Source organism: Camelus bactrianus, chromosome 4 (genome assembly GCF_048773025.1).
Source record: "Camelus bactrianus isolate YW-2024 breed Bactrian camel chromosome 4, ASM4877302v1, whole genome shotgun sequence".
Lineage (NCBI taxonomy): Eukaryota > Metazoa > Chordata > Mammalia > Artiodactyla > Camelidae > Camelus > Camelus bactrianus.
Genome location: NC_133542.1, coordinates 86,121,581 through 86,136,132, shown reverse-complemented (window position 1 = coordinate 86,136,132; position 14,552 = coordinate 86,121,581). Strand labels below are relative to the sequence as shown.

Genomic DNA, 14,552 nt, shown 5'->3' with positions numbered 1-14,552 from the left:
TTAAATGAGTGACTCATCTGAAAGAGTTTCCTTTTCAAGTTGCATCGCATCCTGTGGGAACTGTTTTAAGCAGACCACCCTGGACACAAACATTTTCATCTTCAAGCAGTCAGGCACCACTGCTGCGTAGTGAGAGATTAATTGTCTTCTCCACCCCACGGACGGGCGGCGTCACACCCAGCACGACGTGAGGGCTTCCGCGAGGCCCAGGGCTCCTGGGCCTCCTCCCGGTTCATTTCCAGAGGGGGCGAGATTGTATCTCTTCATAAAAGGGAAAGTTGAGCAGAAGAGAGAAACAGGGCTGAGCCACCCAACCAGTTTTCCAGCCGAATCAAAAACAGGCCGTTCATAAACAAAAAAGGATTCTTTCAAATGGACTTTAAAAAGAGGGACACAGGGGATAAGACTTTGAATTAAAATGTTTTCAGTGCTGCTCTTAACGAGGCAGGATGACAATGAGACGAATTTCAAACAGCGCTAGAGGAGGACACATCGAGAGCCTGGAATATGTGTGGCACGAGATTGGGAGAAAGGGCGTGAGACATGAGACACGCAGGAATTCAAGTTAACTGGTCAATTTGCAGACAAATTGGGACAATGTAAATTTCACTGCTTGGAGGAGGGAGAAATCTCTTACTAGAAAAACAAACAAAAAACCCCAAAGCAGATCTTCACCTCTCTGTGTGTGTTTCCCTCTCTGCAGTGATGAAACTGCTGGCACTAATTTTCCAGGGAGACCAGAAAATATGTGTGGTGTGTTTTGTCTCCAGTGGCATCCTGGGTCACTGAGCACCGGCATTCAATGCGATTTGTTGATGGATAGAAGGAAGAATCGAACCTTTCAGCATCAGGGGGAGAAAGGAACCAGAACTCAGTGTCTACAGGAGCCCCCATGAACAATAATGTAGAAGGTTCAATCTTAAAGTTGCAGAAAACACCGCACCACAGGAGGAAGCGCCAGCACTCACTGGGAGAGAACTGGCCAGTTCGATTTTGCCTCTGGTGCATAAGCTCATGTTTGTAGAAGCTGAGTAACAAAAACAGTGTTCCATGTGGTGTTTGAATGGACCAGACCCGGGCTCTCCATGTCAATTGTGTGCAGAAAGAAAGGCCCAAACTGCAAACCAGGGTTGCCCAGAGAACTGGTGGGCTGGGGCGGAGGTGGGGGGGAATGGGGGCGGGAGAGGGGAAGCGCATTCTCTCTCTGCTTGGAGGGGAAACTCCACCAGCTCATTCCCAGCTGAGCGCAGAAAGGGGATGCATCCTGACACCCCCCTCTAGTTCCCAAGGGAACGGGAGGCAGCTTGAGCCCTCCCCCTTGGGGCCTCTGGGTTCACTGAATGCAGTGGCCTCTTCCCCGGGGCTGGGGTGAGAGTCAGGCTGCACCCTGCCTGGCCTGGCACACCTGGAAAAGCTGGTCTCGCCCTGTCCTTCCCGAGGCCGCAGGTGGAGTCCACACAGCACGTGCGCTGAGCCCATCTTCCTGGTCTTGTATAGGATGTTCAGAGGGAAGGAGTGAGTGGGATATGGTGCAACCCAGAGTCGGGCACAGGAGACAGGAATGGGAAGGGAAGATCCCCGAGCCCCTGCACTGTGCCAGGCCCAGGCTAAATACTTCCCAGCATTCTCTCCTTTATCCTCATTTGACGTGGAGGACAAGGAGGCTGGGGGACAGTAAGCAATTCATGGAAGGGAGGTGTCTGCTCAGGAGGAAAGCAAGATTGCAGCCTGCGTCTGAGTCGTGTGGTCAAAAAGCCTTGCTGTGGGCTTTGACCTGGAAAAGCACCAGCCCTTGGCCTTAGGAAGTAAGTCAAGACTTCGTGTGTGATGGTGTCATTTCCACACACACAGGGGTGATCCTATCAGGCTTAAAAACCTTTAATACGAGAATATCCATTCTGAAGACCTTAAGAAGACTGATACGGTTCTCTTATGGATCCACATTCAAGAGAATGGACTTGTGATCTAAGCAGAAGAAATACAAGAGCATAAATCCTACATGACAACGTTGGAGCTGAATTATAATCCCCGGGACTTGGATTAATGCTGACTTCTAACTGGGCTTTTATTTTATTTCACTCACCTGGAAACAAACCAACCATCAAAAAAACAAAAAACAAAAACAAAACAAAACAAAAAACAAACAAACAAAAAACACAGAAACTTAAATACCAGAATTCTTATCTTTAGCATGAAAGGAAAGGCCAAAGTCTGAAATTAAACATTGTCCCAGGTTGGGATCCCTGGAGGCTGGCTCTGGGGAGATTTGCATCCTGGGGTTCTGTTGGAGAGGTTTCTCAGGATCTGCATCCTTGGAGGGAAGGGAAGCAAGCAGGACTGGGCAGAGGGAGAGGCTGAGCTGCAGGGCAGTCTCAAAAACGGCCTCAGCCAACCTCACCGCAGCTCTGGGGCTGGAAGTGCCCTCAAAGGGTTGGCGTTCCTCCCCCTGCCCCACCGCTCATTGGGTGTGAGCTGTTCGGAGAAGAGGTGTGAACTCGGGAAAGGAGGCTCTTCTGAACCAAAGGCAAATCATAGGGAGGGACTCAGTTAAAAGCTCTTGGCAGCCAACACTCAGGACAGCTAGGGGAACCAGGGCCTCAGTCCTGGAGGGGACTCTGGGTGGTGTATTCACTGTACAGACTTACATAAATACCAAAGCCATCAGGCCAAGGTGGGACGTGTGGAACAAGACCAGAAAACAGGGCATTTCAAAATATCCCTCAGTTGACGATGCATGGTCTTCCCATGTTAATATTTCTGTAATTGGGATGCTATTTGCAATTTGGGTCAAAGTAGGCTTGCCAATCCTTCCCCACCCTCCTACCTCAAAGCTGTTATGCAGTTGATGGTGGATATTAGAACAGAGGATCTTAGGAAATACTGTAATTAATTGACTGGCTGATAGCTAGGACTGTGAGGGTAAAGGGTACCACATTCTGCAAATTACTTAAGGGCTCTGGCTCCTTTCATAGCCAGATGGTAAATGCTCCTATCTCTTCTTTGCTGCTAAGCAGCGTGCAATTTTTTAAATTTGTTTTTAGTCTGAACCTCAGAAAATAAGGAAACAACTAGATAAAGACACATTGTTTCTGTAGGGCCTCTTGAACTAATAAACCACCTTATCGAATTTCTTCAGAATTTTTTCCAAATTGCTCCAGAAATCTCCCTAGAAAGTTGAACTCCATTGTTGGAAAAGAATAGTGTTGCCTTGTAAATAGAATTTAGAATCCACAACAGTTTTTAGGTAATTTTTATTTTATCAATGCAGGACACACATAATATTCATAAAGAGTGAAATAGTATTCAGCGGCCTGTGCCAAAACACAGTGGTTTCTACTCTCCTCATCCTCCATTCCTTTCCTAGGGGCAACTACTTTTTTTAAACTATTTTTTCTGACATTTACATGTCTATGATTCTAACTAATATGTGTATGAAATGAATTATTTTGATTCTTCTGGTTCATCTACTGATTTCACACTACAGTAGAGGAACCATCCCCTCAGCCTTCCTTCCTGTGTCCCCCCATATAATGATGTCACAAATTTTAGAATTAGTATTTAGTGTTTATGTTGTTATAAATATTACTAATAATATATAAATATTACATAATACATAAATATTACATTATTATAATATTACTATACTAGTATTCCCAGCTGAGCATTGTAGAGTATTCTGATTTTTTCTTCCTTACATTTTCCCTCTTGGAAGTTAATGATTGCCTTTCTTTTTTTTTTCATTGTATTATATTTCAAGTCTTTTTCTTCCCCTCCTCTTAACGGAGGTACTGGGGATTGAACCCAGGACCTTGTGCATGCTGAGCATGCACTCTACCACTGAGCTATACCCTAACCCCCTCTTTTGTTTGGTGTTCACTCCTATACCTTTTAATAACCTCCTGGTCTTCCAACTTCCTCATGAAAGGATCTATCCATTCCGTTAATTTTCTTGGCGGTCCTACAGATCTCCATTCTCCCTTTATCTGGACCTATGTTACAGCTGTCATCCTGAGACTTCTTTTCTCTCATCTTTGTAATTGCTTTGCCTTTACCTGACATTGTATTCCTTAGTTCCTAGTTCTTACATCTTCTCAAGGGAGGAAAGGAAAGGGGTGGGGCAAAGAACAGATACGCACACATATTTATATACACACACATATCACATGTTGTTTATCAAAGTATCATTTACACTCAGTAAAATGCACAGATCTGAATTGTATAGTTTAGTGAGGTTTGACAAATGAACATCCCTGTGTAAGATACAGAACGTTTGTATCCCCCAGAAAGTTTCCTTGTGCCACTTCTCACGCCACACGCCCCAAACAATCATTGATCTGATTTCCGTCACAATAAATTAGATTTGTTTTGCCAATTTTAGAACTTTATATAAAAAAGTATTTTTGAGGATCTGGCTTCTTTCACTCAGCATAATGTTTCTGAGATTTATCGATGTTGCATGTAGTTTGTTCCCTTTAATTGCCAGAACTGTATTTTTTTAATTGAAGTACAGTCAGTTACAATGTGTCAATTTCTGGTGTACAGCACAATGTTTCAGTCATACATAGACATACATAGATTCCTTTTCATATTCTTTTTCATTATAGGTTACTACAAGATATTTTGTTAATGCCGTCCAGTACTGTTTGGCTTTTAAAGCGATGTGCATGTGTTAGTTTGAGGACAATAAGCAGGTGGTACAATGGCAGAGGGCGTGGTGACAAGCATGCTCCCCGTGCCTGTCCCTGAGCCCTGCTGTCTCTGTCGGGATTGGCTGCGCTTGGCTGGGCTCGCTCTTCACAAGCATCCTAGATGCTCCCTTCAACTCTATGCTATGCAGAAGTTCCTGTTTTCTATATCCCACGCCTTCCTCTTTCTTGGTTTACTTCCTCATTTTGGTGAAGCTTCTTGAGACGTGTTGTGTGTAGGAAATACACTTTTTGAAACCTGGAACATCTGACCTTGTCTTTTACTGTCATTTTTAATTGATAGTTTGTTGTACGTAAACTCTAGATTGGAGATTATTTTCCTTCAGATTTTCCTTGAGGCATTGCTCCATTATTTTTAGTTTCCAGCGTTATTTTTGAGAAGTCTAAAGGCATTTTCACGTCTATCAGATTGTGACCTTAAAAACCAATCTCTGGAATATTGGAGGTTCTTTTTGGTTCACTGTGTTCTGAATTTCACAATGTTGGGATTTGGTGTGGGTTAATTTTCATCTGTGGGGCCAAGCCTTTTCCATCTAGAAACTTGTATCCTTCGGTTCTGGGAACGTTTGTCATGTTATTTTTACTGTTAATTCCCTCTCTTCTATTTTCTCTATTCTTATTCTCTGGAAGAGCAATTATTTGGATGTTGGTTAACCTGAACTTTTCAAGATCTTTTACCAAGGAATCCAGACTCAATAGAATGGCCTGCTCAATTGGAAGTGGTCCTGATGGACTTCTCGGGTGGTTTCCTGAACTGAGTACTCAGTGGGTCAGCAGGGAATAGGTGAGGAAAATCCTCCTGGTTTTCAGAACTTTAATTGACACAGCTCATGTCACCTTTCCCTGAAAGGTGACGTTGCCTGGAGGAAGGATCTTTGTTGTTTCATAGGCAGTGGCTGTTCATTTGGACAAATGGTCAGAGACTTGGAAGGACCTGGTAACAAGGAGGCTTGGGGAAGAAGACTGGAAATGGACTTCTTTGCAGTAGTATGTGAGAATATTTATATCCCATGTGACTGGCCACCCCAAAACCCCCATCACAGAAGAGGCTACAGATATGTAGGTGGACAGATGACCCACCCTGCGGACATTAGCTTCTTTCCATAGCCTCTCAGTTGCTTACTCAATGGGCTTTTTAAAGAACTGGCCCCAGTAGCAAGAAAGAAGAATGAACTAAACCATGTCACTTCTCCACACCAAGGCCGATCACGTGATTCCTGAGTGCCTAACCTGCCAGCAGCAGTGGCCATTCCTGAAACCCTGCCAGGGTATCAAGCCACCAGTGAGGCTTAAAACAGCAACAGAAATTTATTCTTTCACATTTCTGCAGAATAGAAGTCTGAGATCAGGGTGAGGCACAGCTGTACCCCCTCTGGAAGCTCTGGGGAAGAATCTGTTTCTTGCCTTGCCTAGCTTCTGATGGTTGCCAACATTCCTTGGCTTATGGATGCATCATTTCAGTCTCTGCCTCTGTAGTCACATTGCCTCCTCATCTGTGTGTGTGTGTCAAATCTCTCTTTGCCTACTTCTCATGAGGGAATCTGTGGTGGCATATAGCGCCCACCTATATAATCCTCTCACCTCAAAATCCTTCATTTAACAGTATATGCAAATATTCTTTTTCCAAATTGTGGAAATTATTTCTGTACTTACCACTTTTTACAGTACTTTCAACACATTGGACTGCTTTAAAATGCTTATTGACTTTCATAAAGGGAATAATTTTTTATTAGTAGCTCATGGGCTATTTTTTGTGCTAAATTGTTCTTATTTCCAAAATAATATTTGGAAAACACTACAAGTATGAAGAATACAAAAATCACTCTAACTCCGATAACTATACTTCTGGTGTATTTCCTTTCAGTTTTGTATCTGTGTGTGTGTTTCAAATAAATTTTGATCATGTGGTTTTGAGAAAAGTAATACACATGCATTGAAAAAAATTTGGAAAAGTTAGAGAAGAAATTTTAAAAATCCATAATCTCAGTAGCTAGTGGAACCCTTCCTGCTTTAATCATCTTGCATCTTTATAAACTTCTTTATAAACTTCTTTATACACCCCAAGCGAGGCAGCTTTGTAGCTGTACATTTAAAACAAGAGTTACTGAGGCATTTCTCCACTTCAGTGAAGCTGGGAAATCAGACAGGGTCTCCCTCACTCAGTCACTGAAGGAAGCTGGAGCCGCATAATAAGGGTCTGCAGTGGCATGTATAATTAAGGGGGTATGTTGGTAAATGTATCATGAGCAAAGAAAAAGTAGAAGATCTAAGGAGCCAGGCAAGATGGATTGCTTCAAAGCAGACTGCTTACCAAGTGGGGCCTATATCATGTTGTGCAAAAGAACCTTAGCAAAGAAGATCATATTGTTGAGGACCCAAAGGGTGTATTTACATGTATACATTTATTTAAAATCCCTTGAATGGACATCTGATTTGTGTTACCCTCTTTCAGTTTCAAAATTTCCATCTGGAATGTTACCTCAGCAAACCAAACCAAACCATGCTAGGTCCAGTTAGTTTGAAGTCTAATTAATTTTTTTTCCCATTTCCAGAAGGCAATCTTGGACTAAGATCTTTAAAAATATTATAATCTTTCCGTAGGTATATGTATCTTTTTCAATCAAAACAACGTACTTTACGACAAAACAACGTAGTTTACGACAGACTCTTTAAATGAAATTCAAACTTCCGTGAGCGTTTATGTAGTAGGTGGCAGATGTTCCGTTCTAAGTTAGTTAGAAAACTGAGTATTTTCTCCAGTCCATTAAACTGCATTTGGTGCCTATGATGCATCAAAACAGAGAAATGAAAAGTGAAAATAAATTCAGATTGAGCATTTACCATCCCAGTGACAAATACATAAAAATAGTTAGGTGCTTCAATGTCTGAATCAAAAATCCAAAGGTATAGACAAAAGATATAGATACAGACAGTACACTGGACTGACTTTCAACTTTTCATTAAATTGTTTGTTATATAGACCAGTAGATGCCCCAAATTGAGATTGGAGACAGAATGCAGCAAGGAACTGAGTCCAGCTACTTCAGGGCAGATTGATTTCTTCTTTCCGTAATTCTCAAAACCGTCCCTCGAGCTTGTGCTCAAAATGTTTTTTGACTGAATGATGAGTGAATGAATGAGTACATGTGAGCATATGGAGCCGTAGCCTGTGCTGTAGGTTGTAAGTTGTAGCCTCTGTGCTTTGCTGAGTCACTGATTTTAGGACTGTGTTGACGACAAAAAAAAAAAAAAAAAAGCTTTTAAAATATAAAATTACAATCAAATCAATAAATCAACAGCTTTACTCAGGAATCTGTGCTAGGTGTTGTGGCAAACATAAAGATGATGAATCTTCACATGGGGGACATGTTGGGATGAGATTAAGTCACAAGCAAACATTAAGTGCGTTTGTGAATACTGAGAGCCATAGGAACATTGAACAGCTTTTAATTGAGAACTTGCCCTACACTGTTGTATCAAAATAAAAGCAGCTTCCAGTTGCTATTATTTTGACACATTTCCCTCCCTTTCCCTCCACCGTCGCCAAGCATTTCTGCCTAATTGCTATACATTGAGGTCAGGCTTACATGAACAGCTGGATGAGACCTAACCTAAAGTTTTGGTTGGATCAATCCACCAGCTCTACTGACCCCAAATTATAGAGATGATATTTACCATTCACCATATTAATCGTTCTGGCTAGATGTTAAAATCATGCTTTATTTACTGGAGCACACACATTTAGCCCAAGGGGTAAGTCTCACCTAAAGTGGGGTAAAGTAAAAGTTTCACATTCTCCATCAGTGTGACTCTGAAATAATAAACAATTGTGATAATAAAATGTCAAGCCAGAAGCATCTTCATGTCTGGGGTGATGGTGGCTGCCTGAATCCAAATCTCTCTCCACGTATCCTCATACATCTGTTTCCCAAACACAAAATCACCAAGTAGTGCAAATAAAACCACACGTGGCCCATGCCTTCAGCATTACTAGTATGCGGAGAATACCATGACCTTCAAATTACCTGTACATAGAGAAATAAACACCAGTTGCAGGACAGTCCCACCACCACTGCAAGCGTGTGGATGCTGAGCATAGAGAGAGGGAGACTTAAGTGACCCACAAAAAATAAGAGAGGAAAGTGAAAGACAGACGAAGCACAGGCAAAAATCACCCCAGAAAAACCTAACAGTAAGTGTCAAAATACTGAACACACGCCTGGACTGAGTCATTCAGAGCACTAGCTACAGCAGAGGGGCTTAAAACAAACAGCCCTGGAAGTGGAAAACTTGAAGAAGCACTGCTGCTTCAGTGGAAAAGTCAGATAGAGAAGTGGTGTGGCCTTGAGGTTGCTGCCATGAAGAACAAGAAGAAAATAAGAGAGAGAATTAAAGATCATGCAAAAACAAAAGAGAAACATGATGTTTAGGGGACATAATGGCTCATAGGACTGATAGCATCTCTTCCTAACCCTGTGTTCAGTGACATGCCATTGGTAGCTTGAAATTCGCCATAGAGGGAGTATATATGCCACAGAAACTCTCAAATGCTACAGATCAGGATAGTTTCTTCCCCTGGGGATCTGATTGTTAAACATTTATCAGCACACTGTTGCACCAGTCAGTACCCCACCACCACCACCACCATAACTGCCAACAATGTCATCCGTTTAAGAAACTATACTTCAGTAATCTAGCATAAGAAGGCACTCTAGGAACACTGCCTACAAAATGCCTAGAAATTGAAAAAAATCAAGCTGACTTCCTATAAAACAATTACAAGAAGAAAACAGAAAATGTTAATCATAACATTTGAGCTGATGAAAATTCCCTCCTCCCCGCAAAAAACACTATTGGCAGAGCAGAAGAAAACTTAACACAACCCTCCAAACTGAATTAAGTACCCAAAAGCAAATATATGAAGATAGATTTTTTTTAAATATTTGAAATCATAAATTGAAAAAATCCTAAGGACAGAAATAGATGCAAAACAGGAAGAAACGCAATATGAACTGACTGAACTCAAGAAAGATGTTAAGAAAAAATAACACATCTCAGAAATTAAGAATAAATTACAAGTCCCAATGGAGAATATATTTCAACATAAATTTAACAAGAGACATTGAAGAAGGAGGCAAACAACCAAGAGACTCAAAATAAGATAAAGAAGTTAAAAGGGTCCAAGAGAAAGTGGCTGAAATGGAAGGTCCAACACATGAATAATTGTAGTCCCTCAAGAAGCAGACAAAATACTGGAATGGAACTAGTATTTAAATTTATAATCCAAGGCAACTTTCTGGAAATAAAAGAAAAATTCAGTCTATATATAGAATAGGCCTACTGTGTAACTGAAAATTGACGTGAGACAGGGATTCCCAAGATATATCCTAGTAAAACTATCGGACTTTAGGACAAAGGAGAGAAATCCTTAGAGCCCCCAGGCAAAAAGACCCAGTTACTTGTAGGAAAAAAAAAAGTCAGGCATGGCATGAGCTTCTCCTGAGCCCTACACAAAGTAAGGCAACAGTGAAGCAGCATTTTCATGATCCTCAAGGGAAGTGCTAGTTGAGAGTTTTATACCCATCTGAGCTATCCAAGCCGTGGTATACTGGACAGAGGCTCTTCCTGAAGAGTATACGAGAGAATGAGCTTCATTCCACTAAGTGATAATAGGAGAAACTTCAGCGAGATAACCAATGGTGACCACTTAATGTAGCTAATTGTTGAGCTAGGAGTCAAAAAAAGGAGGGAATATAGGTGATGAGCATATAAAAATTGTATTTTCTGACAAAGATAAAAAAACACAACTAGAAAATGGAAGACACAGGACAAAGATAGGGGAAAAGCAGAAGAAGATTGTTGCCTGTTGTAGTATAAGTCGGAGTCAGATGATACCACTGATGGTTCAGATAATAAAAGGGTAAGTAAGGAAAAAGGAGTAGGGGGAACTACAAAATACATAAATACAAAGGCAATAATTAGAACAAAAAAATTCTTAAATACCAAAAGAAACTTATAATAAATATAGGTGATACTCTAAATAAGGAAAGAAGCACAGTAAATATGATACATTACACATGGTAATTATAACATAAAATTGAGACCTAACATATGTCAGATGGTTGATGTGAATAGCTCTAACTCACGTATATTTGAAAAGTTCTTCAAATTGGCTTATGCAGCACAACCAACTCTTTGCTGTGATCAAAAGACACACCTGATCAAAACACAGTGATTCAAAGAGTAAAAATAAAAAGATGGGCAAAGATTTACCAGGCTAATGGAAACAGTAAGAATTCAAGGGTTGTTATGGTGACTTAAGATGATGGAATTTAAATCAAAAGTCATTAAACCAGAGAAAGAAAGATGCTTATAAAAGTGAAAACCACAATTCACAAAGGACTGGAACCTGTTATAAAGAAAATTACTGGGATAATTGTCAAAATTGCAATATGGACAACTGTAGTTTAGATAAAAGTATCCTATCAAAGACATATTTCCTGAATAAGAGAATGCTCTTATTCTCAGGAAATACACACAGAATTATTAAGATGTAAAGGTACATGATGTATGCAACTTACTTGCAAATAGCTAAAAATAAGTAGTGAATCTGGGTAGAGAGCAAAAGGGAGAGCTTCACATGATTCTTTTACAAGTTTTTGTTAAATTTGAAAGTACTTTTCTAAGAAGGCAAATTGTATGCATTCGTTAAAACTCATCAAATGGGTCAACTTTATATTTGTGCATTTTACTGTATGTAAATTTTACCTTAAAAATTCCACAAACCATGAATGAATGTTGAACTCTAATTAATAGATGTATGCTGAAGTGTTTAAAGGTGAGATGTACTGATGTCAGCCAGTTAAAAACACTTGAAGAATAAGATGACTCGATGGACAGGTAGGAGCAACAGATAGATGGTTACCAATGTGAAAAAAGCAAATACGGCAAAATGTTAGTTACAGAATGTAGGTGATGGGCATATGAGCGTAACTTTATGCCATGCAGACTTTATAAATCGCTAGAGGGCGGATTAGATTTTCCACTTCCCAGCACTTTCTCTTCTTTCTTAGCCTCTGTTAGACTCTAACATCCGGTCCAGTCACATAAAGTCTTGGAAACACCAGGAACCGCCACCATTGTCTCACCTGAGTCCTGACGCTCTATGGATGAGCAAGTTTGTTCACTAATCGGACCAGCTCTCACAAATCTAACTCCGATTTCCTTTTTCTCTACTTGTAATAAACTAGGCAGAGGCTCCTCATACCTTGAATTTGCTTCCTTTGCAGACACAAGTGCATCACACACACACACACACACACACACACACACACACACACACACACACACACACACACCTGTCTTCGCTGGGTGAGGCAAAGCCAGTTTCCACTGCGGTGAAAGTCTGGTTCTGGTTTATTTTTTAGGGTAAGAAAAAAGCCATTAAAATTCTCTCTGATGGTTGAATCAGTCCTTGTGGGGGGAGGGGAGGGACAGAGCCAAGGGAAGAAATTTCCTGGTAAGCAAAGCCCCACTTAAAAATTTTCCCTTTCTTTCTTTTTGTTTCTCCTTTTTTCCCTCTTGAAGCGGCTCTCTCTGGAGTCAAAGCATTTTACAAAAACAAACCACTCCAAAGCTTTCAAGTCCAGGGAAAGCTCGAGCAAAGTTAATTAACATGAAGGTTCTCACAAAAGTTAATTAACATGAAGGGACTCACAAAAGCTGTCTGTTGGCATCTGCTCGCCTCCCATGTGCAGTGGTCCCTTTGTCTGACGGCAGACTCCAGCCCAGCCCTGCCTGCCTTGCAGCATCTCCCAGAGCCCAGGCTGCCTTCGTTTCTCCCAGCGCGCACGTCTGCATCCTCTGCAAAGTTATACGACGTTGCAGGAGGCTCCTTGCTTCCGTGGTGAATGAAGGCTGCTTGCAAGAAATCCCTGAAGAAACTAGTTTTTAGAACACTAGTTTGAAAAGGAAGAAGGGGAGAGGGAAAGCGGAGAGAAAGCAAATGGGGAAGGAAGATAATACATCTCTTTTTTAAAAAGTCCTTCCTAATAGAAAGATGGTTTTTTTGCAGAGTAATTAAAAAATCCAGGTACGCACAAAGTATAAATTACTCTAAACAATAGTAAAATAAAATAAAATAATAATATAATGCAACATATTCAGTTGTAATATATAATAATTATCAAATAATATTACATTAATATCAATACGTAACATTGAATACTATTTGTATGAATAATATAATGAAAATGGCTCACTCTCTCTGACTTGGCCTCTGTACTATATAAAGATACTTTTTTTCAGAAATATATAATATACCCCTTTTTGTAATCTGCTTTTTAATTAATCAGTAGATCAGGGACTTTTTCCAATGTCAGTAAACACTGGTCTCTGCAGACTCACAAGGGTTTTTCTGATCGCCCAGATAGTCACATTGTCTGAAATAAATATGTATATAGGTTTTGCTCTGTCATTTATCAGGCCTCTTATATGTATACAGCCAAATATACTGTATGCGTGGTATTTGTTGAGTAAACCACCTAAGAAAGGTTATTTCTCTTAAAGGCTTACTGTGAGGGTTCTCCCCTAGGAAGAAGTATACAGTTGTGTCACAAAATCCTTTTGTTTAGATTTACCAATTTTGAAGTTCTGCCTCATTTATTTAGAACTTTGATATTGGGACTGTTTGCTGGGAATGGTGATTTGATTCCCCTTAGAGACTCTAAAATGTCTGTTTCCAAGTTCCTAATGGTTATGAAGGAGTCATACTGACACAGGTGTAAATCTGCCTTTGTTCAGGAACTGCCCACAGTGGACGGTCATGGTCCTTTGACAGCTTCGCACTGCTGCATTGGTGTGTCTGCCCAGAAGTTGGCCCACGTGTGCTCACTGAGATTTCTGTAGGAATTCTGATGTCTAGGGCTGATGTAATAGGACATAAAGACCCGAGGAAGGCTTGATTGTCATTGCAGATATTTTCAATTATCATTGCCAGAAGTTTGGGGGTTTTTTTCTCCAAATGCTTCTTTTTGCATTCTGTTAAATTCCAAGTGTCGCTAAGATCACTGGGTTTAATTGTCCAGTAACTGCTTTGCTAGCTTCCATAGACAGAAGCGTTTTGAAGTGACTGGCTCAGGCAGAAAGGAGGGCTGTCCATACTACAGCCTCCCCAATGCCCGGAGTGATGTGGACAGACTAGAAACAGAGCTGGTTGTTTTTATTTTCTCCTGTATAGGCTGTATCAGAAAATCCTGCAGCTGATGACAACAATGGAAACTGTGGATATAATAGGTAAATGCAAATTTAGAGACCAGAAATATTGCTAGACAAGTCCCAGACAGAAAAGAACCCCCAATCTGAAAAGATAAGAAAGACCATTTTGGATCATGTGAGGAAGTGTGCCGGGGGGTGAAAAGTGTGAACTGACTTTGAATCCTGGCTTTGCTCCCCAATGGCTGAAGGCTGTGGTACCTGTAACAGCTGTATATTACTGTGGTGGACTGGTGCCCAACAGCCATTCCACCCGTCTTATATTTCAGAGGTGAAGAAATAAAAACTGCCCAGACTCCCTTGCAGCTAGAGATTAGAACGTGGTTTGGTCCCACCCATTCAGTGCAGTCAGAGAAAGTAGAAAGTGGAAGTGAGTTTTGGGGCCATATTTGGGTTGTTTCTGCTGTTTCTCCTGGGAAGTGTGGTTGTGGTGGTGTGGTTCAGAAGTTTTCCAGAACCTTCTAGCTTGACTGGTGGCTTCTTGATCTTAAAAGAGGTGAAATTCTCTTGGTAAAATATTCCTATGGCATTGGCATTGCTCCTCAAAACTCAGCCCAGTTTTTTTCTCCAGTC

At 40.9% G+C, this 14,552-nt stretch overlaps 1 long non-coding RNA gene across 5 annotated transcripts in view; it reads left to right on the top strand.

The window, feature by feature from the left end:
- LOC123611956 (uncharacterized) overlaps positions 1-14,552 on the top strand; it is a 71,861-nt gene that overhangs the window by 43,301 nt on the left and 14,008 nt on the right. The window lies entirely within an intron of this gene.